The 26,907-nt window shown below is 49.1% G+C and overlaps 1 protein-coding gene across 14 annotated transcripts in view; it reads right to left on the reverse strand.

Moving 5' to 3' along the window:
* Positions 1–26,907, reverse strand: part of ZNF618 (zinc finger protein 618) — a 169,623-nt gene that overhangs the window by 106,686 nt on the left and 36,030 nt on the right. Inside the window, exon 1 of one of the 14 annotated variants that reach the window (XM_065853785.2) lies at positions 3,452–3,549. The exons of the other annotated variants lie outside the window; for them this stretch is intronic. The gene's annotated coding sequence lies outside the window, so the exon portion shown is untranslated. Of the gene's footprint in view, positions 1–3,451; positions 3,550–26,907 lie in introns of those variants that run through there. 14 annotated transcript variants of the gene reach the window in all.

Below are 26,907 nucleotides of genomic sequence, written 5' to 3' on the forward strand. Positions count from 1 at the left end.
CCAGTTGAAGAAGGACAAGGAATCACTGGAGAGTCCAGTGGAGGGACACAAAGATGCTGAGGGGTCTGGAGCATCTTTCACATGAGGAAAGGCTGAGAGAGCTGGGGCTGTTCAGCTGGAGAAGAGAAGCGGAGAGGGATCTGATCAATGGATCAATATCTCAGGGTGGGTGTCAGAGGATGGACCAGACCGTTCAGTGGTGCCCAACGCCAGGGTGAGGGGCAGTGGGCACAGACTGAAACACAGGAGGCTCCATCTGAACATGAGCAGAAACTTCTCTGCTGGGAGGTGCCAGAGCCTGGCCCAGGCTGCCCAGAGCGGGTGTGGAGTCTCCTTCTCTGAGACATTCAAACCTGGACACATTCCTGTGCAATCTACTCTAGGTGTAACTGCTTTAGAAGGTGGGTTGGACTGGATGATCTCCAGAGGTCCCTTCCAACCCCAACCAGGCCGGAATTCTGTGATCCTGTAACAGCGAGTGCAGGGGTTTGCAGTGGCTGGAAACGCAGCGGGGAGCACAACCTCCCCAGCAGGTCTGACCTCCAGGTGGTGGCCGGAGCCCGGCACGCTTGGGCTGAAGTGCAGACCAGCCAGGAGACCCCCAGGCTCTCAGACAGCAGGACATCCAAATCTGAACATACCTGCAGGAGCAACACTGCAACACAGACACTGGGAGCATTTCTGTCATCGCCATGGTAAAGCAGGACAAGTACCTGAGAGCAAGATGCCCCAGCAGCCACAGGCCCACCTGCAACACCAGCTGTTGTAGATGCTCACATCCTGCTCTGAGCATTAAAAAGGATGCTGGGAAAGAGGGAGTCAAGCCTTGATTTAGAGCAAAAACCATCTCCAAAGTGGTGACCTCCCATCTGGCCACGAACCCTCCAAGTCCCATTGCTGTCACCAGCGTGAGGACAGTGACTGACACGGATCATCCTGCTGGTCCCTCCACGAAGCCCCAGCCCAAGATGCGAGGAAAAACTAAGAACAAAAGCAAAACCAACTCATGTCAAGAACATCCTCGGAGGATCGTGCACGCTGCTGGGACAACCCCGGCACAGAGTCCGGGGTGTCGGGGCCAGGAAGGAGCCCGGTGATGAGGCCCTTCTTGGAAGAAGCTTTCATAAGATTAAAACTTTGCCCCTTAAATGTGCAGAGGCTGTGAAACGCGTCCCAGAGGAGCTGCTCCAGCTCATGGGTAAGTCGTCTGTGTTTCAGCGGGAGCAACGCCATCTCTGGGCAGAAATTTTGGAGTTGGTTTTACCTCTTTTTTCTCAGTAAATTTTGGAGAATGCTTTGGGTGTCTCCATAATGAACAACATGGCGTGGATGCAACAGTCTGACATCTTCAGCTTAAATCCGAGGTACATAATGAAAAATTAAACGTTTGACAAACACACAATAATCCAAGGCAGAAAATTAGTGTGTAGAATTTAGAAAAACGCATAATTTGATAAATACTGCAGTGAGACGGTGTCAGGACCATAAGGACCAGTAGGACCATAAGGACCAGCATTGGCCAAGGGTTCCTTACAACGCTGGTACCCAAGACTACACAACATCCTTTCCCCATAGGGAAAGTTTTCATTTTGAAAAATAAAACCGATTATTTTTATCAACAAAATCCCTTGTAGCATTTAGAGACGGGCAAAGAGGCCGAAAGCAAACAAACATTTACCGCTGAGAGGGTAACTATGGGATGTCGCCTCCTCTCCCAGTTCTGTACGACTTTTAATAGACGCAAATAGTGGTCATTTTACTTTGGAAAGAGAAAAAAAGTAAAGAAGTCAAACCACATTGATCTAAAAGTAAGAAGGGGGGAAGGAACGTAAGGCTGGATAATTTTTTTTGAACTTAAAAAAGAGCAGTAATTACAGGGGGAAAATTCATTCAGAAAGAGTTCAGTCTGCCTGGCTCCCTCAAATATGAAAAAAACAGAAAAAAGCAGAAAAAAAGAGTAAAAAAAGAGGAAAAGTAATAAAAGAGAAGGGTGAAAATGAAGGAGGTTGGGAAAAAGCAGGCTTAAAGTAGAAATCTTAGAAATTCTGCTTGCAAAATAACTCCCATCAGCCAACCGCAAATCCTATAAATATCACCAGATTGACTCCCCGAGCAGATATAAATCAATAAATAAACAAACAATCCTCCAAGATTCAAAAAAGCCCCAAAAGGTCTGGCTGCTCTTGCAAGGGCGGCTGGGTTTGAATCCCAGAATGTGAGGGGTTGGAAGGGCCCTGGAAAGCTCATCCAGTGCAATCCCCCCATGGAGCAGGAACACCCAGCTGAGGTTCCACAGGAAGGGGTCCAGGCGGGTTTGAATGTCTGCAGAGAAGGAGACTCCACAGCCTCCCTGGGCAGCCTGGGCCAGGCTCTGACACCCTCACCCCCAACAAGTTTCTTCTCGTATTTAAGAGGAACCTCCTGTGTTCCAGTTTGAACCCATTGCCCCTTGTCCTGTCACTGGTTGTCACCGAGAAGAGCCTGGCTTCATCCCCCTTTCCATATTGATCCCCAGGAATGAGTCCCCCCTCAGTCTCCTCTTGTCCAGCTCCAGAGCCCCAGCTCCCTCAGCCTTTCCTCTCACGGGAGATGCTCCACTCCCTTCAGCATCTTGGTGGCTGCGCTGGACTCTCTCCAGCAGTTCCCTGTCCTTCTGGAGCTGAGGGGCCACAACTGGACACAATATTCCAGGTGTGGTCTCCCCAGGGCAGAGCAGAGGGGCAGGAGAACCTCTCTGACCTACTGACCAGTTTGCGGTCTTCCCAACAATTATGGCCATTGGGACACGAAGGAAAGAGGAAAACCAGCTTTTTTCCTGGGTACATGTAAACCCACCAAGGCTGCAGGAGGGATCCTACCGAGATATCGCAAGGATTGTCCCCGGGCAGAGGGGACAGCAACCCCACAAACCTCACCAGGATTCCCCAAAGCGGAGCCGGCACTGGGAAGAGCGGGACATCACCCCATGCCATCGACCTTTGCTGCTGGCACCCCCAAATCGCCATCTCAGCAATCAGTTGGGCTAAAGAAACCGTTTTTCAAGCAATTTGCATGGGACAAACATCACCCCGACCCGACCTGCGTGACCTGCAATTCTCTATAGCTCACGGAGCTGAAAAAAATGAGGCTATGTTGCTGCAGGGAAATTATTTTCAGGCAGAAGTGTAGCTGTAGCAAGACCGACCATCGCATGGATTAGTGTAATTTTTGCTGAACCGTTCACACAATAGAACAGGGCTCTCATTTGCAAAAAGTGACACACTCTGACATTTAAAATTTTCTGATTCATACAGGCAAAATATCTGCCCTATTTATTTCTTAAAGCAAGAACTATGTGTTCAAAATCTAAACGAAGCACTTGGAAGCCCCAGATTTTGTTCCACTATGCAGCCCAAAATGATATCGTTTATTTTCCAGTCAACAACAAAAAATAAAATCAATATATGGTCACCTGAATGATCCAGAAGAGATGATCGAGCTGATGCTCCTCAGTAGGTCTAGACCATCACTGCTGCTCACATAGAGACGGGATCATACAGCTCCGAGATCACAGAATCACATTGTCTGGGGTTGGAAGGGACCTCTGGAGATCATCCAGTCCAACCCACCTTCTAAAGCAGTTACACCTAGAGTAGAATGCACAGGAATGTGTCCAGGTTTGAATGGCTCAGAGAAGGAGACTCCACACTCGCTCTGGGCAGCCTGGGCCAGGCTCTGGCACCTCCCAGCAGAGAAGTTTCTGCTCATGTTCAGATGGAGCCTCCTGTGTTTCAGTCTGTGCCCGTTGCCCCTCACCCTGGCGTTGGGCACCACTGAACAGAGTCTGCTCCATCCTCTGACACCCACCCTGAGATATTGATCCATTGATCAGATCCCTCTCCGCTTCTCTTCTCCAGCTCAACAGCCCCAGCTCTCTCAGTCGTTCTACGATCCACATTCACGGGTCAAACTCCTTGAACAGCATCTCTATGCCCTTACTGGAATTAGTGTGGGCAAAGGAGACTGAAAACGAACCCAGGTTTCTGCAAAGCCCAGCAGTGTCCACAGTGCACTGCACCACGGCTCGCAGTCTCCAGTCCCCCTCAGAACCCAGGCCCCAGCCAAGCACTTGGACTCCCTGGCAAGACCTCAGATGCCAAAGCAGCGTCCCAGCTCCAAGCTCAGGGGTCTTCATAAAACTTTGTGCGTTGCCAACAGATTTTTGCGGAATTGTGTGCTCTGCAGAAAACCACTGAAGTTTTTCTGCTGGTAACCGCGCTGGCACCGCTCCCCAGCGGGTCTGCTGGGCAGCAAAGGAGCTTCATGTCGGCACAGATTTACCGCCATCATTCTCCATCAATGTTATTTTGCAGCGCTCTATTTTCTGCTAATACACAGGGTAAAGCAGCAGCTTGCAGACTCAGTGTATAGGTCTCCAGTGACTAATTGCTTAGGTAATAAAAACCTACCAGGCCACAGCTATGTAGCCACTATATCGCAATATGAAGTGGACGTACTCTTGAGTCTCCTGGGATTCCCCAAAATTCACAGCGGGGAGCGGGTTCAGAGAAAGGACATTCAGGAGGTAAAAGCCCACGGTGCCTGAAGGCTCTCAAATGTGACCTCCGGGCTCCCCCGCAGTCACTAATGGGCAAACTCGGCACTTTGCACAAATTATCGCGAGTATCAAAAATATCTTTACAACGCAGCTTTTATTTCCACATATTTGAAGCTGCTTTCCCCTTTTGTTTCTTCTCTAAACCAGTTAAAATGAGCATTAAGGGATATAATTATGTTGTTAGCTTAATTGCCTACTTAAAGCAGAATCTACAGGGGTTTAATGCAAGATTTGAAAGCGGGGGGGAAGGGAAATTGGGATATTAATGGATACAATTTTAAAAATGAATCTCTTCTGGGGAGAAGAAAGTTTGGGGCACAGGATGGAGTGCGCAGGGGAGGAGGTGGAATTGGCCCCCATCGCTTTCCGTCAGAGGGTTTTGTCCAAATGCACATTGTTGGCCCATTCTTTCTCCTGCAGTCTAATTTTGGAGAATTTGACCTAATTAATCAGTAACAACCAAAAAAAAAAAAAAGAAGAAGGAAAAAAAGTATCCCTCCTTCAGTTTGAAACCGTAATGCTATGATTGGCGTGACACACTTAGACTAAGGACAGGGGCTGTTATCTGGTACAGGCCCGATGCTGCCAAGACCAGGCCAGCTGGCAAAACTCTGGCTCCAAAATCACGCAGTGGACAAAAAACCATTTTCCACAGACAGACGGTCACAAACAGCACAAGGGAGAAAAACATTGCTACCTGGCCCTTATTCTAATAGCTGCCGTCTAAAAAGATGTCACCAGTGTCAATACGCAAAGGTAGAAGGATGCGCATTGCCCCACGAGCCAACCCATCCTCTCCCACACAAGCTCATGCATGTGCCGTCTTTTGTATTTATTTAGAAACACCGAACTAAATCTTCAAAGCTTTCCGTGTTTACGCTGCCTTGTTGAACGAATTTTATGCCAGAACCAAAAACAGCACAGGGTGAAACCTGTTGATGAGCAGAGCAGAGTTGGAGAGCCAGGTGGGCACCACCACCTCCCTGGTGTCACCCGCGGCATCACACGCTCTGGATGGGGACAGAGCGCTCAGGCACCTCCACAAACTTCAAGCCTTTTTTCATTCACAGAATCACAAGATCCCAGAATGTCAGGGGTTGGAAGGGCCCTGGAAAGCTCACCCAGTCCAATCCCCCCATGGAGCAGGAACACCCAGCTGAGGTTCCACAGGAAGGGGTCCAGGCGGGTTTGAATGTCTGCACAGAAGGAGACTCCACAACCTCCCTGGGCAGCCTGGGCCAGGCTCTGACACCCTCACCGGGAACAAGTTTCTTCTCAAATTTAAGTGGAACCTCCTGTGTTCCGGTTTGTACCCATTAGGGTCCTAAAAGCCTCTTATTTCTGCATTTCTCCTCTCATGGAGAGTTGCCATGGCTGGTGTTATCTCCACTGTCTCAGCAAACAAGATGCTGCTTCTCAAGCACTTTCGGGCTCCTCTAACTCAACTCTATAGATTCAATTTCTCCAGCACCAGGTTTTGTCAGACCTGGAATTAAGCTCAGCGCTTCCCTTCCCCAGTTTGACTGCTTTACTGGAATTACAGCTCTAACCAGAGCTAAATCCCCCACTCTGAACCTCCGGTTTGACTCAGAAACTCGGTTTCTGCAGGTTTTTGATGAGCATCCCCCTGTCCAGCGTTCACCACCAACCTGGGCCACGCGGGGGACACAAAACCCCACCACTACCTTCACGAGGTTTCACTGCTGGGATGACCCAGCAAGGGAAAACACTCATGAAATTCAATAAATACACATGGGAAACACTGTTCTGCTCCTGCAGAGACGGAGCAAATCTGCACCCACGCCGCTTGCTCACAAACACACGCCGAGCAAAACCGAGCGCCACCATCTTCTTGGTTTCCCAGAAACAAAATGGTGATTGCAAAACAGCTGCTTTCCACCCAAAACGAGAGCCCTCCCTCGCCCGGGCTGTCCTTCCTCAAAGCTGATTGAAACCAAATATTTAAGAAAACTTTTTATTGTATTCATTTATTATTCAAATATTATTATATCTGAACTCTTTTAAGAAAATTATGTTATGTTTTAAGGATTAGCAGCTGTTCCCCCCAGCCCTCTGCAGACCCTGCGGTGAGACCATGGCTGTGATTCTGGAGGTGGATGCACAGGGGAACATCACAATCCTGGATGAATTATTGGTGTACTCAGAAAAATCAAGAGAATTACTGCATTTCAGTGTCTCCTTGGGAACATGAAGGAAACGTGCATTGTTACAAACTTCGATATTACTAGGAGGAATATGTATAGCGCAAATTACAGACTTCAGAGGAGAAGCCACCTTGGATCGTTTGATTAATATAGTAAGTACTTCCTATACTGACATAAGTGGATTTCAAACAACTTGAACTCAACATAATTACATGGATTCATAAAGCAGCAGAATTAAGACATTAGGTTGAAAGGGAAAATGGGGAAGGATTTGGAAATTAGAAGATAACGTGAGAGAAAATAAAGAAGGGGATGTATAAAACACAGGCTCATAAATCCTGGGGAGTCCAACAGCGGGTCTGACCGATCGCAGCCAACAAGAGGTATCAAACAGCATCATCAAAAAATTGGTGTTTATAAGTTTATACTGGAAACTTAACACCATGCACAGGTTACATTAAAAGCACGTCAAAAAACAACACCACTGCAAAACCAAAAGTGGGAGAATGCCAACATTTGGATGGAATGCGCCCTGTGCCACCAGCCTGCCCCGCACTGTGACACAGCCCCGAGCTGCTGAAACCCACGCTGCTTCTTCCACACAAACCTCAGCTCCTCCAGCGCTCAGTTTGATTTAGAAACAAAATCAAAATGAAGGCCAATAAATAAAATTTCTAGTGGCCAGACTGACCTGCTCGGGGCCACTTGATTCTGCAGGTCATTGATTCTGCAATGTTCGCTCATCATAGTTTTGTTTTAATTTAGAATTAAAATTGTTAGAATATTCTTCAACAGCAAATATAGATGTATTTTCACTGTTTTTCCTCTGCGCCGGGGTTTGGGTAACGCGGGGATGAGGACGCAGGGACGCTCTGCGCCGGCTGCCCCTTCGAGGCCCAACTGAGCGTCTGCAGCTCCAGGACTTCCCCAGGTTAATAATTCAGCCAGATCACGGTGTTTTTTCCCACAGCGTCACAACCCTGAAATACAAGAAGTTCTCCCAATTTTCCACTCCATGTCCAACAGCGGTTTTTGCTGCTTGTCCTGGAGCAAAGCACTTGGCTACTGCACGAGCTGCCTGAGCCCAGCGGGACATTCAGCCACGTTTTGGAGGGGATTGCACTGGATGAGCTTTCCAGGTCCCTTCTGATCCCTGACATTCTGTGGTTCTGTGTGATTCTGTGATGTGCGGCCCAATTTTGGTTTCATTTCCCCAGCTAAAGTCAAGCTTAGGAGGAGGTGCTGGCTGGGCTGGGCCTAGGCCGGGTTTGCGGGCGGGCCTGTCCTGGCTCTGGGGGCTGCAGGGCTCCGGCCCAGGTCTCAAAACCCACAAAAATTCCTAAAGATTCCTAAAAATTCCTTAAACCTCGACAGATCAACAAAAGACCCCCAGAGCGGGAGGGACCCAGAACCACGTGGGTCCAGGACAACGCGCTTTCCCCAACACTCACGGCAAATTTTGGGCCCAGCGTGGGCGAACCCGTCCTCCTTCCAGCCTCATTCATCAGCCAGGGCAGCTCTTGCTGCAGCTTTTCCAAACAAATTCCCCCCTTAGGCAGACACCTGGCTTGGAAAATTGAGTCGTGAAGGCTGAAGAAGTTTTGGCAGAGTTGTAAAGGGTTGAATGCAGAGGCTGGTCGGAGTTGGGCAATCCGCACCGGTGGCGGCACTGCCAGCTCCCCCTGCAACGCGGCCACCCGAGGGAGGCAAAGGCCAAAATGAGAACATTAAATAAAAAAAAATTTAAAAAAAAAAGAAAAAAATCTGCTGAATGAGTCATTGTTCACCAGAGGAGGGCAGGAATAGGGATTTTTTTCTTGTTTGTTTGGGAGGGAGGTGGCGCATTAGAGATACTGAAGGAAGAAAGGTTGATTTGTTTTGCTTTGGTTTACAGATATCTCACGGGAAAAGTCTTGTTGCAAGATTAACTAGAGCTATTAGGGATGAGTAAAATGACTACCAGTCACGGCAGGCAAGGAAGACAGTAGGATTTTTATTATACATCAAACAAGATGGGCCCTCCCCCCAGCAGCTGCCAGGCTGGGGCTCTGCAGCCCCCAGAGCCAGGACAGGCCCTCCCGCAAACCCGGCCTAGGCCCAGCCCAGCCAGCACCTCCTCCTAAGCTTGACTTTAGCTGGGGAAATGAAGGAAAGCCACAATTGGGCCACACATCACAGAATCACACAGAACCACAGAATGCCAGGGGTTGAAGGGACCTGGAAAGCTCATCCAGTACAATCCCCCCATGGAGCAGGAACACCCAGCTGAGGTTCCACAGGAAGGGGTCCAGGCGGGTTTGAATGTCTGCAGAGAAGGAGACTCCACAACCTCCCTGGGCAGCCTGGGCCAGGCTCTGCCACCCTCACCACGAACAAGTTGCTTCTCAAATTTCAGTGGAACCTCCTGTGTTCCAGTTTGCACCCATTGCCCCTTGTCCTGTCACTGGTTGTCACCCAGAAGAGCCTGGCTCCATCCTCCTGACACTGCCCCTTTCCATATTGATCCCCAGGAATGAGTCCCCCCTCAGTCTCCTCTTCTCCAGGTCCAGAGCCCCAGCTCCCTCAGCCTTTCCTCACACGGGAGATGCTCCACTCCCTTCAGCATCTTGGTGGCTGCGCTGGACTCTCTCCAGCAGTTCCCTGTCCTTCTGGAGCTGAGGGGCCACAACTGGACACAATATTCCAGGTGTGGTCTCCCCAGGGCAGAGCAGAGGGGCAGGAGAACCTCTCTGACCTACTGACCACCCCCTTCTAACCCACCCCAGGTACCATTGGCCTTCCTGGCCACAAGGGCCCAGTGCTGGCTCATGGTCACCCTGCTGTCCCCAGGACCCCAGGTCCCTTTCCCCTACACTGCTCTCTAATAGGTCATTCCCCAACTTACACTGGAACCTGGGGTTGTTCCTGCCCAGATTCAAGACTCTACACTTGTCCTTGTTCTGTTTCATTAAATTTCTCCCCACCCAGCTCTCCAGCCTGTCCAGGTCTCTGATGGCAGCACAGCTTCCAGTGTCACCACTCCTCCCAGTTTGGTGTCATCAGCGAACTTGTGAGCAATTAATTCAAATCACTTTTACTGTTTGCAGAACTAAAGGCAACGTGAGGATGAAACAATCGGTGGCACAAGACGGCGTTGATCAGGCAAATGAAGTCCAAACGGGCCTTTTCAGGGCTTTTTGTATAATTTATTTTCCTTTGTTGATGAAGTGAAGAAGAAATTACATTAATGAATCATGAATACATCATACACCCGCTGACCTTGTGGAGCCACTAGCAACTCCTGCTCGTTTATTTTTCAAACACAACTAGGAAATAAATATAAAAGCATTGCTAGTCCTGCCCTTCTCAACACAGCCGTCAGGAGAACAAGAAAAGATGTTTGGGCAATAAGGAACTAGGGAAGAAATTAAACAACGGGCAAACCCAGGCCCTGGTAGCGCCCGTCCCGGCGGCCCCACTCCCGGCAGCCACTGCACAGGTGCTGAGCAAATCCCATCCCACACACCAGCACATTGGAATTTTGGGAAAGCCTTTAATACCTCCAGCTCATAACGTTTTACACTCAAAAAAATAAATATTTAAAACACTTAGGGCTTTATATGACTTTTTTTTTTTTTTAGTTTCTATTAAAGTTTTAGCAAATACACTAAAATAAGTGACCGGGAGCTTCATCCCCATGGTACAACCATCTACTGAGCCACCTGTATTTTGATCTATTGGCTGGCACCAGAAACAGAAGTGCAAGGCTATTTAGGGGAGAAAGGATGCTCTGCCCGATGGGGAGTGGAGCGATCTCAGACCCTGTCCCCATCCCTGTCCCCATCCCTGTCCAGGCCACTTTTGGAGCCCCCACACATGCTGGCAGTTTTTTACAGCATTTTACTACAGCTCTTGCCAGCAGCAAGTGAACGTCTGCGCCACGAATCGCGTCCTTCCCATAACAAGGGGAAAGTTAAACATAAAACATCAATGGCGAATTTCTTGACCCACACAAAGAGAACTTCCCACGGCCAACGATGCTGTAAGAAAAGGCCGTGGAGACGGCACACAGAAATAGCTCATATTTTACATTTCCTGTTGCATTGGCACCAATTACTTACATTTTAAGGTCAGCTTACAACAGCTTGAAATATTTTTAATCAACTTTTTTTCTTTTTTCTTTTTAAACAAATAAATGTTTCTGTGGTGCAGCATCACGCGTTTGGGTTCGGGTTTGTTTTTTGGTTATAAAGAAGAACTAATCTATCTTCTGAAGGCAGTAATAGTTAAGCACACGCTAATAAAAGTGCAAATCAAGACCTGACCAAGCGACATAATTACTTTCCAGACGGGTGAACGTGCCGGCAATGGAGTCGCCCATCTGCTGAGAAAACGAGTGCAACAACAGCTCCAAATATTTCTTTAAGCAAAGGTGCAGCAGCAAACCCACAAAATAGGTTTCGCTTCCAGCAGTCAGCACCTCAGAGTCATTTTTATAATCCTTGTTTTTCTTAAGATTAGCCCAGTGTGGTTATTCTCCTGTTTCCTTGTTGAGCGCTATTTAACCGGCACAAAGTGTGCAATCATTAAACCATGCGACGCGGAGCCAACCGGTCAGCCAGAAATGGCCAAGAGCGGCAGCCAGTCGTTTCTGAAATAACCGGTTTGTTGGGAAATCAATCAAAATAAAATCGCCTTTGGTGACTGTAATTTGAAAGCAGCGCCGGGCGCTCCGCGGGTTTGGGTTCAGCCCTGCAGCGTGCTGGGTCCTGGCACGGGGACGCTGAGCTGCACCGGGTCCCCACCACACACGTCTGCAGGCAATTGTAAGCATCTCTGTAATGATAAACTATCTTTTTTAATAAATAAAAAAGTCTATTAGAAGGCCCGGTCCCTCTTTCTTGCAAGAAGCAGACTTGCAATGAGTAAAGCCTGTATTTAAAGTAGGTTCACACGTATTTCCCTCCATCCACTTGCTGATGCACCAGGGACCAGGCGGCATCACGGGCGCTGCCACCCGAGGCTCCGCTCTGGAGCATGGGCAACATTTCTCCAGTTCCTTTCATATTCAGACTCTGAATCACTGGGGCCTGTTACACCGATTTTAGATCACAGAACAAAATCATAGTATCAATTTGGTTGGAAGAGATCCTCAGGGTCATCGAGTCCAACCATAACCCACCCCTGGCACGGCCCCATGTCCCTGAGAACCTCATGTCCGTCTGTCCAACCCTCCAGGGATGGTGACTCCAGCACTGCCCTGGGCAGCCTGTTCCAATGCCCCACAGCCCTTTGGGGAAGAAATTGTTCCCCACATCCAACCTCAACCTCCCCTGGTGCAACTTGAGGCCGTTTCCTCTGCTCCTGGCGCTTGTTCCTGGGGAGCAGAGCCCGACCCCCCTGGCTCCAAGCTCCTTTCAGGCAGTTCAGAGATCAGAAGGGCTCCCCTCAGCTCCTGTTCTCCAGCTGAACCCCCCAGGGCCCTCGGCCGCTCCCATCACACTTGTGTCTTGATTTTGTTCCTCGATTTTGGAAGGAAGCTGGATAAAACCCAAACGCGCTGGTCCTGCCCAAGCGATGCTCACTGTGCTGGGATGCGGGATGGGCACCAGGACGTGGTCCCCAGCTCAGGTTTGGCTCCGTGCTCACTCCAGACATTAACTTGACTCAGTCATGAGCAGTCCCAGGCAATCATTAACCAGGGAGGCCAACGAGCACCGAGTCCACACACCCACTTTGCTGGGGAAAGTCATGTGAAACAACAGCCTAAGGAACCAGCGCTGCCCACCATCCTGGAGAGGCTCAGATTTAGTGATAAAGTGCCTGTTCCCATGGAAAAACCCCAATCAGCTTGTGCAGAACACAAACCTATTGCCTTCTCCTAACTTTAAAAGATGTTCTGGGAGCAAGAAGTGAGCGCTGATGTGACCGAGGTGTCCCGGTCTCAGTGGATGCTGACACATCTTCCCATGGGAAACAGTGCGTTTCCCCGCCATGGTCCCCCTTATCCATCCAGACCCTAAGGAGTTACTCTATTTGGATTCATTTAATCAACCTGCCCTTTCTCCACACTGGTATGTGCACCCTGTGGCTCCCGGCTCCTCCAAGGCTGCAAGTCCCGCAAGTCAGAAAAACCACATCCTTTAATGAAAAAAAAAGTCTTTTAAAAGCCTGAGCAAAGCACCAGGTTTTGGGAGCAGCCGGAGCCCCTCATTCGACAGCATTTACCCATTAGTTGATCTCAATTTTACAAATGCAGCAGTGGCCAAGCCCAGGGGTGAAGCGCAGAGCCTGTGCAAATCCTGCCCAAATTACTCTCCATGTGAACATGGGGCAGCAGGGAAGGTCCAGGCCCCCCATCTCATAATTTCTAGAGGCACAGGTACGTTCATCCTCTCATTTTCAAGTTCCCTACATGCACTGAACAACTTTTTCCTGTTTTCCTTCAAATTAATGGCCACCACCGAGCGTGGAGGGAAAACAGCGCTGGGCACTTGCAAAAGCACCGGCCGTGGTGCAGCGGTGGAGCCTGGGTGCTCCCGCGGGAAATGCAGCAGAAACCGCCCTTTGGGGGCACTGGGTCCCAAACGACACCACCTGCACCAGCACCTCCTTCTCCTCTCCATGTGGACACACCAAAGCACCCAAGCGCTGTCTCAAGTGCCCGTGCCAGCGTGGGCAGCTGTGGGAGCCTGATGTCCCGTCACCCCCAGGGAAGCTGCCTGTGCTCCCCACAAAGTGCTGTGTCCTGGTAGGGCTGCTGCAGGGAGGAGGAGGAGGAGGAGGAGGAGGAGAAAGGAGGAGACAGAAGAAGGAGGACAAAGAAGGAGGAAGAAGAGGAGGAAGAAGAGGAGGAGGAAGAAGAGGAGGAGGACGAAGAGGAGGAGGACGAAGAGGAGGAGGACGAAGAGGAAGACGAAGGAAGAACAAGAGAAAGAGAGAGGAGGAAGAGGGAGGACAAAGAGGGAGGAAGAAGAAGGAAGAAGAGGAGGGAGGAGGAAGAGGAGGAGGAGAGAGGAGAAGGAGAGAGGAGGAGGAGAGAGGAGGAGGAGAGAGGAGGAGGAAGAGGGAGGAGAAGAGGAGGGAGGAAGAGGAGGAGGCAGCCTGGTCCAGCCCAGCGGGCTGTGCTCAGCCACGTGCACAAGCCTCCTCCTGTTCAAGCGGCATCACATTAAAGTGAGAATGACGGCGGCACAAACCCCCCTCGCTCCTTTCCTCAGGAGTCGCCACCCAGCACGTTCAAGGTCTTCACTAGAAAGAAACTTCTCTGGGTACCACTCATTTCCATGCAAAATGCAAAAACATAGGGAGGAATTCCTGCCCAGCCAGCGGCACCACCATCCTCATCCTCACCCTCCTCCAAACACATCCCAACCGCCCGGACCTGCGCAGGGAGCGAGTCGGGGAAGTCAGAGCCAGACGGAGACCAACCCTGTACCCCGGCTCCTTTAGACCTGGTATAGAGCGAAACACTATGGGATCTGGGTTTTAGCACTTTTTTGTAGCTCTCTGTATGCCTACGTGGAAACCAGTTTCGAAATGCATTAGAAAATACAACTACTATGAAATCACCGATTTTGTTGCTTTGCTGTCAGTGGAAGGAAGCCCAAAATGGAGGCTTTGCAGTTTCTCAAATGCAGAATTTCAGTTCTCAAGAGACAGTTAATTAAAATAAAATAAAATAAAATAAAACAACAGCAGCGTTATTTTGTAACAAAACTATTGAATGTCTAAACTGAGTCAAAAGTTAAATACGCCACTGCCAAACTTCTGCAAGGCCCAATCGCTATATTAAGAAAAGAGATCATAAACCAAACAAAACTCCGCACAACATACAGGCCCCGATAGCCAACAGCCAACAGCAATGCTTCTTCGGCTATGTGTACATTTCTAATTATAACCACAACAACGACAAAAAAATCCCTCCAAATCCAATCAGAATCTTTCCCTCCTTGTCCCCAGAGATCAAATTTACCCAATCACAGTTTTAATAATTATTTCCATATGTTAATTATTTCCTGTAAAAGACTAACTCGCTTCTCTTCTGTGTTACAGTAAAATCCACGCGAAGGGCTCGAATCCAGGCTGAGCACCGAATTACGGGACTTTTCCATGTTTCAGGCCCAGAAGAGATGCTTGCAAAGCAAAACGTGAACCGGAGCAAAATTCCCCCCAGCCGGGTCTGTCCTCATGGGCCATCGCACGCATGGGCCGACGTCTGGACATGCAGCTGGGGCCAGGAGGAACACGACATTTTTCATTGATGCCCACCAAGGAGAGCACACGAGAACCATCCAGGGAAAGAGCCTTTAATTAAGGTCCAGTAACTGATGAAGATGAAGACCCAGGTGACTGAGACAGCTCCTGGGGATCCTTCTCATCCTCCAGCTCTTCCTTCTTGTCCGTCAGCCCACACAACCTGCTCTCCACTATCACAAACCCAACGCTCCTCTGAGTTGGTGCGAATCCCGACACGTGTCCTACAGCCAGAACCCAGGAGGACGAGCATCCACCCAACCTGGATTCTATTCCTTCTGTTTTGCCATTTATCTCAGGCCTGAAGGGCCAAAATGGTTCCAAACCCTCCTGCCGACCCCGAGATGACTGGAATGGAGGATTTCTGCTCAGTTGGCTCAGCTGGCTCCAGTCCCATAAACTTAAACTGATCCATAGACTGTTTGCTTTGTCAATACAAAAGTACAGCATAAAGCCTTCAGGCACCAGTTAAATCTTGACATCACTGTATTTATAGTTATGAATAATAAGAGCTTTTCCACAGCACTAGAGCAGCAAGGCATAATTCAACAGAAATTCAATTTTTAAAGTATGATGAATCGTGATACACTGAGATTTTTATGCTCCTATGACTATTAAGAAGCCCATGATATTCATTTTAGTAAAGTAAAAATTGAATATGGCGAAGCATTGTGCACGGCTCGGGGAAGAGCACCACAGCGGAGCATCTGCGCAGAGCTCATCGCGATGGGGCAGGAGATCGGCAAGTTCGATGATCCCTGGGCTGCGTCACTGCTGATGGCAGCTGCGAGTTTGGAAATCATGGAGCATCGGCACCTTCCCGAGGTCCTCCCGCAAGAGGCCACCGGCCCCCTCCTGCCTCGCACCGCACCACGCTCGTCTGGCAACTCTCCTTTGCATGAATTCTTTTACATGTCTTTTTCTGATTCATCAAAAAAATACCCAAAGACTGGTTACAAAGCCTTCTCCAGCCTTTCTCCCATCATCTAGCGTATCCCTCTGGCAATGTCACAGTCACAGAATCCCAGAGTGCCATGGGTTGGAAGGGGCCGGGAAAGCTCATCCAGTGCAATCCCCCCATGGAGCAGGAACACCCAGCTGAGGTTCCACAGGAAGGGGTCCAGGCGGGTTTGAATGTCTGCAGAGAAGGAGACTCCACAGCCTCCCTGGGCAGCCTGGGCCAGTGTTCTGTTACCCTCACCACGAACAAGTTTCTTCTCAAATTTCAGTGGAACCTCCTGTGTTCCAGTTTGTACCCATTGCCCCTTGTCCTGTCACTGGTTGTCACCCAGAAGAGCCTGGCTCCATCCTCCTGACACTGCCCCTTTCCATATTGATCCCCAGGAATGAGTCCCCCCTCAGTCTCCTCTTCTCCAGCTCCAGAGCCCCAGCTCCCTCAGCCTTTCCTCACACGGGAGATGCTCCACTCCCTTCAGCATCTTGGTGGCTGCGCTGGACTCTCTCCAGCAGTTCCCTGTCCTTCTGGAGCTGAGGGGCCACAACTGGACACAATATTCCAGGTGTGGTCTCCCCAGGGCAGAGCAGAGGGGCAGGAGAACCTCTCTGACCTACTGACCACCCCCTTCTAACCCACCCCAGGTACCACTGGCTTCCTGGCCACAAGGGCCCAGTGCTGGCTCATGGTCACCCTGCTGTCCCCAGGACCCCCAGGTCCCTTTCCCCTACACTGCTTTGCAACATGTCTCACATAGTGTGACAAGAACTCCTACACGGACTCGCACTGCACTCCATGGACCTGATGCCGAATCTGCTGGTCCTCTCAAGAATCACACAGAAGTTTTGCACCACTGGGATTCTGTGTTAGCTCATGCAGGGTGCCTACTGTACCTCTTCTTAAAGCAGGTATTGCTTTTGCCTCTGCAGACCCAAACTCCCCTCTTTTGTTCTGTCTCTCTGGCCCACAAGTCAATTATCTCCTTTAAATCATCACCAGAATTCACCTCCTGAGATGCTGTCCCTCGGCACAAAGCAGCCGTGGGGATGAATGGTGGCAGTGGCGATGCCCTGACCGGCAGTGCCGTCCTTGGCTGAAAGGAGAAAGAGGCAAAGAAATTCTGCGGTGAGCAATTACAGAGCAGCTCGTGCATGAGGATGCTTCTGCTTAATTTGATCAGCCGGTGGCTGACTTTTACCCCAACCTACATGTGGGTTTCTCTCACTAATAAAAACCTTTTACTCGAGATGTACTAACCACAGAAGCTTTCAGCATCCAAATAAACATGTCTCAAAAGTCTGACGCTCTTACCATCATTTTTTTAGCAGCAGGCTCTGTACCTACAGCACTATGTGTCATCTCAAAGGGACTGATTCACCTCTAGGCTTCATTTTACTCATAAAGGCAACAAAGCATTTCAGCCCAATGCATGAAAAACAAATGCTTATTGACAGACCTTCATACAAACTGGGTTGTGCTTTGGCTTGGCACCTACTGCCCAGCTCCTTGTTGCCTTAGGGTCCGACTTAAATCTAGAAATTGGGCCCCGAGGCTGATTCCTGGCACTGTATTGCATGTTTGCAACAGGGGGCAGGGTCGGCTGCTCACCAGGGACCTACGAGGACACACACACCACAGGACCTGGACCCTGCTCCTGCACACGAACTCTAATGTCTCAGTTTGCAAATACCCAGCAGACTCAAGCTCTCCATCCCTTCTCCAGCTCTGGCACCTCCCAGCAGAGAAGTTTCTGCTCATGTTCAGATAGAGCCTCCTGTGTTTCAGTCTGTGCCTGTTGCCCCTCACCCTGGCGTTGGGCTCCACTGAACAGAGTCTGGTCCATCCTCTGACACCCACCTGGAGCTATTGATCCATTGATCAGATCCCTCTCAGCTTCTCTTCTCCAGCTGAACAGCCCCAGCTCTCTCAGTGTCTTCTCACCAGGAAGATGCTCCAGACCCCTCAGCATCTTTGTGTCCCTCCGCTGGACTCTCCAGTGATTCCTTGTCCTTCTTCAACTGGGGAGCCCAGAACTGGACACAGAACTGCAGATGGGACCTCATCAGGGCAGAGTGGAGGGGGAGGATGAACCTCCCTTGACCTGCTGGTCACACTTCTCTTAATGCACCCCAGGTGCCATTGGCCTTCTTGGCCACAAAGGCACATTGCTGACTCATGGTCAACATGTTGTTGATCAGAACTCCCAAGTCGTCCTCTGCAGAGCTGCTTTCCAGCAGGTCCGCCCCTCACCTCTGCTGGTGAAATCAGGAGCTGCAGGTGACCACCCTGACTGTCCCTGCTGCCAAGAGCCCTGGGGACAGCCATGCCACCCCCATGACCATGCATTTGATGGACACGAAACCGCTGGGGCCAAACCATTTGTGAAAACGTAGCCATGCCCATGAGCAGGTGGCCTGTCCCCTTGGACTACTCCCAGATCCATGTCCTCCTCCTCCGACTCCTTTCAGACTCCTAAACAAGGACTGGGTTGTTGATGAACATCCCTACCATGTCCTACCACACCAAACTCCAACAGGTCAGGTCACGAGGAAGCAGTAACACGGACTTTTAACATAAACAGAGCTTCCAAACAGCTCACAGTTCAGTCTGTTTCTATAAGGACCACGTAACATTGTCCCCTCTAACAAAAAAGAGGGGAAAAAACTACAATTATGAAGAAATGGTAGTTACTGCTGATGCTGCCAAAGAGAGAGACTCCCAAACCCATGGCAGATACAGTGAACACAACTCAGACAACAAAACGCAGGGAAAGGATTCAAAATAACTCTTCCGTAGGTGTGAACACCTTGTGCCAACCTGGCTAAAGATGTCTTAGCAACACAATCAGCCTGTGTGTCTTCATACAGGAAAGAAGGAAGAAAACCAGCCTTGTCAAGCAGATTTGGCATTACTTCCCGGTAAGATTTACGGCTTTGGTTGAGAAAGATCACTATTTTAGCATAAGGGACTTAGATTTTTGCAAGGCTTAGTATTGCACAAGATGTTGATTCGAAAACAAGAATATCAGCCCCAGAGCAGAAATCAATGTAAACACACAGAAAGTGGATTAAAAAATAACCATTTGATAAATTCTGAAAACTAACTGTAATGGGAAAATCCTCATTTCTTCCAAGAGAAAGCAAGCCCTGAAAGGATTCAATATCTATCAATGATTTACAAGCAGCTAGAAAATCATTCCCAGTCGTGTTTGCAGAGAATATAAAATTAAAAATTAGTGGCACATAATTAAAGAGGACAGGGCACTAATACAATGCCATCGGGATCAATGGGCGTGCTGGACTCATTGAAACAAGATGCATTTTTATGCAGCCAAACACAAGATTGTACAACTAGGAAAAAAGAAATGGAGCAGATGGATGGTGTCCTGAAAGAACGGATGGAAACCGCTTAGTTCTTGTAGTGGAGACCAAAGGGGGTCCTGCTGCCCATGTAAAGCCATGGCGGAGGTGGTGGGGGTGGTGAGAAGAGGACGATGGGGCTGTGCAATGTACTGACACCACCAGCGACACCATTAACTTGTGCTGTTTCCAGTTCTCATACAACAATCACAAACGAGATGGGAAAGAGGCCAATCACCGAATCCCAGCCTGGTTGGGGTTGAAGGGCCCTCTGCAGATCCCCAGCCCAGCCCTGCTCACCAGGGTCACAGAGCAGATCACACAGGTGGGTCCAGGCGGGTTTGAATGTCTCAGAGAAGGAGACTCCACACCCGCTCTGGGCAGCCTGGGCCAGGCTCTGGCACCTCCCAGCAGAGAAGTTTCTGCTCATGTTCAGATGGAGCCTCCTGTGTTTCAGTCTGTGCCCGTTGCCCCTCACCCTGGTGTTGGGCACCACTGAACAGAGTCTGCTCCATCCTCTGACACCCACCCTGACATATTGATCCCATTGAGCAGATCCCTCTCAGCTTCTCTTCTCCAGCTGAACAGCTCTGTCTCTCCCAGCCTCTCTTCCTAAGAAAGGTGCTCTAGGTCCCTCAGCATCTTTGTAGCCCAAATCCACCACCCAACTTCCCCTATCCTACAGCAGGTAGCTGAAATCTGCCCATCCCTCCTCACTGACTATGGACATGGACATCTAAAACCAGGGCAGACTAATACTATTTCCAGGGTTACAGACCTTTTTCTGAAGATAAACTTCAGGCCAAACGAAAACCATGAGTTTGCCTCAGGAGTTGCTGCTCTGGACAGAGGACCACGAGCCTTTCCAGCCTTGAAAACTACAGGTCCACGGAGACAGAGCATCGTCTGCAATCACTGCAGTGCCGTTCAGATGCTAAAGCCAACCCCACTTCCCTAAATCTTTCCTGGACTGGATGACCACAGTCCAAGAGCCTGTTTATTTTTGCTGAATTAATCAGATGGGTTTCTGTCAAAAACAAAGCTCATTCTCCAGCAAATTTGATCACATCTAACAAAAAACCCGCATAGCTTAGACTCCGGGATCCTGACTCACAGTTGCAGAACCCAAGGAAGGAAAGAAGGAATGAGGTAGCAATTATTTTCTTCCCACGTTCTGTCTTATAAACCCCTTTTCCTCCTTGCTTACCCAATTTATTTTTTTATTGCTGCCCTAGATGGCAGCTCCAGAAATGAAACACTTAACCTCTGCAAGTTGCTTCACTTAATGAACACGCAGCAGCTTGCTATTCATTACATCCAAAAGGAAAAGCCCAGTCTGTTTCTGCTGCATTAGGCAGCACGGCTGCTGAGCGCCGCACGGGGAGCAGCCATGGCGACCTCCTCGGAAAGGAACCCAGACTTCTCCAAAGGCTGTTGGCAGCGCTCAGAAAAACAAAACAGAAGCAACTTTTAAAAAATTATTATTATTTATTGCTGTTTTGGACGAAAATTCAACACTAGTGAAAGATGGCGGACCGAGAGCAATAAAAAAGGAGCTTATCTACGGACTGAGCGTAATGTACTCAAGGTTTTGAGAGTTGGGTACCTGAAATCTGACCTGGAAATAATCACCTTTATAATGACACAGCGATTGATCTCCTTGTCAACCCAGATCCCCAGCACGTCTGCTACATCTACCGGCTGATGCTCAGCTGGTTGCTTATCTACAGCCCATTGAAAACTGGTCAAGTCTACCAGGACAAAGCCACCCTGAAGCTATGAAATGGCAATTTTTATTTCCTCTAAAGAACAGGCAAATTTTCTAGCGCTGAAGGTAGGCAAACGAAAATAGATTCTATGGAAAGACGGCTCCAGAGGCTCAAGCAAACTTCACCCATCGCTCTACCCAGCCAAAGCTACGAGAAACACCAACCAAAATGGCTAAAACATCCTCATGTCTCCCAAACACTACTTAATAGTGACAGTTCTGATGTGAGCTGATGAAGTAATTTCTCTTCAGTTCCTGTGCTGGGAAATCTAAGACAGATGATACAACTTGCCCAGAGCTACAGAAAAAAGATTTTGTGAGAAGCAGATGCTTATCTCTCGAATTTCAGTCCTGCATTTTATGCACAAAATCATTCCTTCGTTTTGAAGAGGTTATCTAAGTGCCCGGGGTCATCCCCAGCCTCTGGTGGGGAGTCAAAACATCAAAAAGCCAACAGACACAACCTGGTCAGTAAAAGGAAAAGAATTAAGAGCACTCCGAACTGTTTATTGCTACTGCGATTGTTATTAAATGAAAACAGGGCCATTTGATTGCTTTCCAAAGCTAAGAAGGGCAATCCAGGATGGAGGGTCCAGGTGGTGAATCCTGTGATGGAGAACATTATCCCAAGTGTGTTCCTCCACACTACGATATATAACCAGGTCCTGCTCTTTGGGCTCTGCTGATAGTTGGGTTGGTTTTTTTTCCAAAAGAACCCCAAACGTTTCCTAAACAGGTAACACTGTGATCAGCTGCTGAGCAGAAACACAAAATCATCAAGCGGAAACATCTGAAAGTTGCCACAGCTTCCAGCTTCCACCAAATGTGACATTTGGGTTTGGCAAAAATACATTAATGTCCGAGGCTCAAAAGTCCATTCTGGCCTCTCCTTGTTAACCAGCAAATAGCCCAGACCTCACTCTATCCCCCCGACCCACCCACCGAGCACTCTCCAGCTCTCCACCAAGCTCCAGTCTTCAAACAGCCAGAGCCAAGGCCCCGACTCATCCCCTGACACAATAACTTCCCAGCCCACCAAGTAGATTTGCTCTTCAGGCCATTAAGGTCTCTTCAATTCCTGTCCAGCCATACAAGGCAACTGTCGAGCTTTTATCGCCAGTGGTGACAGCACCGCTACAGGAACGGCGGGCAACAACACTTGTAGAGGTTGTTGGGCATCCAGGCACGTTGGCCACGCATCAAACAGTGTTGGCCGACACGCATGGTCTGGCCTGCAAACTGCCAGATCAGCTACTTCTGGTCTTAAAGCTCTAGTCTACGTCCTTGTGAAGCCAACGCCATACTGTCTTCCTCCAGCAATGTGTAGTAGAACGCAAAATCTGAACACAACGTAAATCTCAGCCCACTTACTTGTGTTTGGTGGGTACAAGATTTATTTTTCTCTGACCATCTCCCATAGCTCTGAGCTAACTGGCAAACACTGCTGGGGACTATAAGCAGTTCCCACTGGCTGTTACTACCCACAACTCTGGATGGCACTTGCTAACGTCAGTCTGAATGAGCACTAACTCATTTCTTAATGAACTGTAAAACAAACCAACCAAAATAAGCTGATGGAAAGGGCAACTACACATGCCACACAGACCTTCAACGTCTCACTCACATTCTTCTTTTCAGAGCCAAATACTCACTCCAGGTTTTACTTTTATGTATTTAACTTCCACCACTACACAGCTCCTATTTTTAAAGTTTCTGAATACCAGATGAGAAAATCCTACTTCAAATGGCACATTAGCCGTGTGGCTGAGAAAATATCCATCCCAGCTCGTTTTAAGCCCAACAGCTGAAGACTGCCAGGAACTCTACGATGAGGTTGCCTACAAAAACCAGCCTAGACTCTATTTTCAAAACGACACATTTTGGTACAAAGGTCTTTTGCCTTTATTGGCTCTCTGACTTTCAAACCTATGACCCTGCAGCCATCGTCAGGAGTCTGGTGGACAACGGTGGTCCTCGATCTTCTGCCATTAACCCCGTTACAGCTCAAACACCCTCAGGAGGGTGCGCAATGAGCCGCAAAGCCAATGGAAAGAGCCCTCATCCAGGTCAAGTTCTCGAACACGGAGGTTCACTGCATTAGAGCACTTACGGATGAGCGCTGGTAGCAAAAGCTTTTTATCATCTGTGGAAATACATTTGGAAGCACTAAATAATGGAATTTTATCCTTTTTTCTTTCATTTATGGAACAGACAACATGTGTGATGTGGGAGCACCTTTACCTTTCCCAATGGTTGAAGTGTCCTCCCACATGGACATGCACTTCCCATGACACCCTCTCCTGTACAGAGAAGGAAAGCCCTGAGCAAAGCTCAGCACTGTCTGAAGGAGGCACCAATGTCTTTGCAGAGCCCCAGCCTGCAACACCGAGCACCCTCGGAAAATGCATCATGAGTCAACAATGTGCCCTTGTGGCCAAGATTCCAATGGCACCTGGGGCGCATTAAGAAAAGTGTGACCAGCAGGTCAAGGGAGGTTCATCCTCCCCCTCTGCTCTGCCCTGGTGAGGCCCCATCTGCAGTTCTGTGTCCACTTCTGGGCTCCCCAGTTGAAGAAGGACAAGGAATCACTGGAGAGTCCAGCGGAGGGACATAAAGATGCTGAGGGGTCTGGAGCATCTTCCTGATGAGGAGACTGAGAGATTTGGGGCTGTTCAGCTGGAGAAGCTGAGAGGGATCTGCTCAATGGGATCAGTATCTCAGGGTGGGTGTCAGAGGATGGAGCAGACTCTGTTCAGTGGTGCCCAACGCCAGGGTGAGGGGCAACGGGCACTGACTGAAACACAGGAGGCTCCATCTGAACATGAGCAGAAACTTCTCTGCTGGGAGGTGCCAGAGCCTGGCCCAGGCTGCTCAGAGCGGGTGTGGAGTCTCCTCTGGCTCTGGATCCTGTATCCGTCATACAGAATCAAGTCCTCAAAAAAAGCATCTGAAAATCAGCTGTCCCAACGTTGAGTGAGAGCGGCTACATGAGGAAGACTGGGCAGGCTCAGACCATGGGTCCATATAAGCCATTATTCCATCCCCAGCAGTAGCTGGGTTAAGAAAACATCTAAAATCAGGAAAAGTCTAAGTGGGACTTCTCCAGAATCATCTCCCATCCTCCCACGAGAGGCAGCTCAGGGGCTTCACGGGCAGAGCTGCTGCCTTTGTGCTTGGTTGCTGTTGGCAGAAATTCCTTTCATGAATTTATCCAGCTGCTGCTTTTTTGCCATTTTGTAAATACAAAACCTAACGCCAGACTCTCAGAAAGAGACAGGGAGGAAGAATCTCGAAGCGTTCCCATAAACACCATTTAAAATGTCTTGCTTGGTGAAGCGTCAACACATCACACGCATAAAAGGAACAGAGAATGAGTGACTGAAAGGCGACTTGGAGAGAGCGGAGCCATCAAATCCCATTTCTTGGTGCACAACTTGACAAATCCCACTCCACACCCCAGTCCATCCCCACTGGGGGGGAGCGCAATCAGCAGCACACCTGCAACTAAGGCTCAAAAATAATTGAAATCAGGATTTCTTGATTTTTTAAAATATTTAAATGGACTACACAAACTTAAGGACATTAAACCTCCTGCTCTTGTTTTTTTGCTCTTTTTTCTTCAGATGCGATGTGATAGCGCTTCACCGAGCAACATGTTTTGCCAAACTGCTCACAGTCCCCATCCCCTGAAGGAACAGCTGAAAAAGCCGATGGAGACCACGTTTTAACCCACCATCCAGCATGTGGACACTTGCGAAATAGTGCCAAATAATTAAACATTTACTATTTTAAAGTTGCTGGCAGTATAGTTTACAAAATCTATTTCAAAATCTATTTCTACTAGGAATACTTTCAGGATTTAATCAAATTAAAGGGAAAACAGGGCACAAGTTTAAATATTGCTTTCACAGTGTGGCTTTCAAAATTTTACAGTGTTGTGTGCTGTAGCTGTGGAGGAGAACCAGAAAATGAAAAGCAAAAGTGACCTCAGTCTGCTTCCGTCTCTAGAAGAGACGCAAAAGGGAGTTTTATAGGATGGATGTGTTAGATTCACAGAATCATTTTGGTTGGAAAAGACCTTTCGGATCGAGTCCAACCATAACCCACCCCCGGCACTGCCCCATGTCCTGAGAACCTCTCCAACAGGTCGTTCACAGTATCACAGTATCACAGTATGTTTGGGATTGGAAGGGACCTCAAAAGATCATCCAGCCCAATCCCCCTGCTGGAGCAGGAACGCCCAGGTGAGGTCGCACAGGAAGGTGTCCAGGCGGGCTTTGAATGTCTGCAGGGAAGGAGACTCCACAACCTCCCTGGGCAGCCTGTTCCGGTGCTCTGTTACCCTCACTGAGAAGAATTTCTTTCTCAAATTTAAGTGGAACCTCTTGTGTTCCAGCTTGATCCCATTGCCCCTTGTCCTATCATTGTTTGCCACTGAGAAGAGCCTGGCTCCATCCTCGTGGCACTCACCCTTTATATATTTATAAACATTAATAAGGTCACCCCTCAGTCTCCTCTTCTCCAAACTAAAGAGCCCCAGCTCCCTCAGCCTTTCTTCATAAGGGAGATGCTCCACTCCCTTCAGCATCTTTGTTGCCCTACGCTGGACCCTCTCCAGCAGTTCCCTGCCCTTCTTGAACTGAGGGGCCACAACTGGACACAATATTCCAGATGGGGTCTCACCAGGGCAGCGTAGAGGGGAAGGAGGACCTCTCTCGATCTACTGACCACCCCCCTTGTAATACACCCGAGGATGCCATTGGCCTTCCTGGCCACAAGGGCCCAGTGCTGGCTCATGGTCATCCTGTTGTCCACCAGGACCCCCAGGTCCCTTTCCCCTACACTGCTCTCTAATAGGTCATTCCCCAGCCTATACTGAAACCTGGGGTTGTTCCTGCCCAGATGCAGGACTCTACACTTTCCCTTGTTAAATTCCATCAGGTTATCCCCCGCCCAACTCTCCAGCCTGTCCAGGTCCCGCTGGATGGCAGCACAGCCTTCTGGCGTGTCAGCCACTCCTCCCAGCTTAGTGTCATCAGCAAACTTGCTGATAGTACACTCAATTCCCTCGTCTAAATCGTTAATGAATATATTGAATAATATTGGCCCCAGTACTGACCCCTGAGGCACTGCACTAGATACTGGCCTCCAACTGGACTCCGCACCATTGACCACCACTCTCTGGCTTCTCTCTTTAAGCCCCCAACTTACACTGCAACCTGGGGTTGTTCCTGCCCAGATTCAAGACTCTACACTTGCCCTTGTTCTATTTCATTACATTTTTCCCGCCCAGCTCTCCAGCCTGTCCAGGTCTCTGATGGCAGCAGTGTCACCACTCCTCCCAGCTTGGTGTCACCAGCAACTTGCTGACAGTCACTCTGTTCCCTCATCCAAATCGTTGATGAATATATTGAATAATACAAGCCCCAGTACTGAAAGTTATGAAACTTTTTCTCTCCATAAACTAAACTCAGTTGGTTTCTATTACAAAATGTGTTTCTGTACCTAAAGGGAAGCCCGTGCTACACAGACCATGGAAAAAGATCAGAAGGCACAGCACGCGTGATTCCTCACCTCTCCATCACCCACAAACCCGGGTGGCACTCAGAAGCCAAAAAGCTACGGAAGTTATCGCATCTGAGAGCACATTGGGTACCACAGAGGACATACTATATATAAATACAATTTATTACCCAGCTTCACGGGTGTTTCCCACCTAACACCCAAAAGAAAAATCCCTCTGGCAAGACGCATCCCAGGGTACGCTCACCGGCCCACGATCCTGCTCGTACCTGATGTTACCATCAGATAAATGTGTTTTCCAAACC

Source organism: Patagioenas fasciata, chromosome 20 (assembly GCF_037038585.1).
Source record: "Patagioenas fasciata isolate bPatFas1 chromosome 20, bPatFas1.hap1, whole genome shotgun sequence".
NCBI lineage: Eukaryota > Metazoa > Chordata > Aves > Columbiformes > Columbidae > Patagioenas > Patagioenas fasciata.